A 2,354-nucleotide genomic window follows, 5' to 3' on the forward strand; every position below is an offset into this window, starting at 1 on the left:
ATTATAGGTATGCAGTGTCCTGGGTCCGGAAACATCGGGTGGCAGAGGATGTGCTGACTCTGAGAAACCACAGGGCACTGTACAGCGCTATAATGGGACAAGGAGAGGACAGAATTGTTGGGAACGTGGCTGCCGAGACCTGGAGGAGGGTTCAACCCAAAGGTTTGCGGCCGGACATGATGGATCTGAACTGGCAGCTGGTTTGGAAGAGACTTCCTGTGCGAGACGTATTGCACAGGCATAAACTAACTAGACAAACTGAATGTCCGCGGGCAGACTGCCGGTCTATTGAGACTATTGAGCATGTCTTTTGGTTTCTTGTTTTTGCCCTACAAGTGTGGAATAAATGTGCACCTTTATTAGAATCTATAGAGGCTGGGTTTAAGACAAATCTGGCTACTATAATGTTTGGGGTTAGAGGACGTGGGAGAACGAAAGGGATGGTTTTTGTAATATGGTTTTTTATGAGTTGTGTTAAATTGCATTGGTGGGCCGCTAGAAATGCTTTGGTCAAAAAGGGGGTGATATGGAGTGTGGGTGGGGTCTACAACAAAATTGTGGGAGACATAAAGTGTATGGTGGCTGTAGATAAAGAAAAGCTGCGGTATCATGCTGTAAAAGAAAAATGGAAATCTTTAGCGGATATTTAAAAAAGGAATGGTTGATTGACACCCAGTGTTTATTTGTTTTAGTTAAGTAACTTTTTTTGTCTTTTTTGTTATTTTTTGTTTTTCTGATGTGTTTTTTGGAAATGATAGTATAATTGTGATCTAGTATTCCTTTGTTATTTTTGATAATAATAAAAAAAAATGTCTTATGAGAAGGTTCACAAGCTTATCTGTCAAACTACAATCTAGTGGTTGTGGTTACGTTCCAGGTCATTTGTTTATGTTTTTTAACAATAACAAGAAGAGGAGAGCAGCTCCATTCCAGACCATGGCAGCTTTGTGATTGGCTGAGCCAGATCTCTCATTTGCATATCAGATTTGGAAGAATAACACAAAACCCTTTTCTTGCATGGATTTAATTTACACCCAGATATCACCTACTGTGTATTGCCACTTCAGTTTTTTATGAGTAGTTATGATTACCTGTTGACAGGTTTTATTTGTTTAATTTTAAATGGTCTTGTATTATCACCCTGAATCGCCTGTACTCAAAGTTTGGTAAGGTACATGTGTTTTTGTTTCCTTCAGTAAGTGGAATTTTTGCTCTTTTAGTATTTGTCTAGAAGGTTTTCTGAAGTCAGAAAGCCCAGTGTTTTGGTGAAAAACAAACATCTGTATTAATATTTCTCAAACAATATAGATAGGGTCTTGCATTTGGATATCTTGATATAGCTGTGTGCTTCTGTAGTATTCATGGTATTTGACTGTGGTTACCTGGGTTCAACCTTAGGTGTGGGAATGTGTCTTTTTCACCTTTTGGTTTCCAATTGATCAGCACAGTATAGAAAATAGACCCATAAAGCAACGTCAGCAGTGACAAATGTGAGAAAAGTGATCACTTGTTTTCGCCCGCTTTCAAACTGAAACCCTTTGCTGTGTTAAGAGAATGTGATAACCAGTACACTGCGCAAGGTGGGAATGGGTGACTTGCAGGGAGTGTTGAACTTCGAGAAAGGACTTCTCTCAGGAATATATTTCCACATTCTGAAGAGGAGATTTTCTCCATTTCTGTAGTCTGACTTCCTCTATTGCTAGAGAGCTGTAGAATGTGGAGTCACCTATCCAACTCTAGAAACAGTGTGTAGGTAACAGGTTTGTTACTGCCTGATGAGCACAGTAAATTAATACAGCAGAATAAAGACTGTATTTGAGGAGAATTAACAATGTTCTACGTCTCGCCACGTTCAATGTTGCTGTCATTTCTGAAATATTGTGATTATCACTGTTACGACCCCAAGTGTCTATGGGTAAAGGGGTGTAACATTTAGGATAAATTTTGGAAGCGGGTGGGTTCTGGTGAGGGACTAGGAAGCGTAATTACAAGGGTTGGTGCAAAGGTGATGATTTTAAGTTGAATAGGTGACTGGTAAGACACAATAACACACGGGGTAAGGAACTAGTGTGGTGCCAAAGAAAAGAAAATAACAAACAAAATGGAGTTGGCTAGGAAAGTGAGGGAAAGCTAATCTGACTACAAAAGAAAACCCGAAACACACGGTCTTCGGCGTCTTCAACACCCTAGCCAACCTCCACTGACTACCCAAAACCATACAAGAGAAATGGCACTCAACCGTACTAAACTAGTGTTTGTAATACAAAATCAACTAAGTGTGTAGAATGTACCCAACAACCTAAACTAAACTATACACAAAAGTTCACACAAAAACACAAGTGAACTAGGAATAC

The 2,354-nt window shown here is 39.6% G+C and overlaps 1 non-coding gene across 1 annotated transcript; it reads left to right on the forward strand.

Annotated features, from left to right (window-relative positions):
- The first annotated feature begins 1,200 nt into the window (after positions 1–1,200).
- LOC148812989 (U7 small nuclear RNA) lies at positions 1,201–1,258 on the forward strand. The gene has a single exon (XR_016086290.1). It is a non-coding gene; the product is annotated as a U7 small nuclear RNA (small nuclear RNA).
- The last annotated feature ends 1,096 nt before the right edge of the window (positions 1,259–2,354 follow it).

This window comes from Atractosteus spatula (assembly GCF_055471065.1).
Source record: "Atractosteus spatula isolate fAtrSpa1 chromosome 10 unlocalized genomic scaffold, fAtrSpa1.hap1 SUPER_10_unloc_12, whole genome shotgun sequence".
Classification (NCBI taxonomy): Eukaryota; Metazoa; Chordata; class Actinopteri; order Semionotiformes; family Lepisosteidae; genus Atractosteus; species Atractosteus spatula.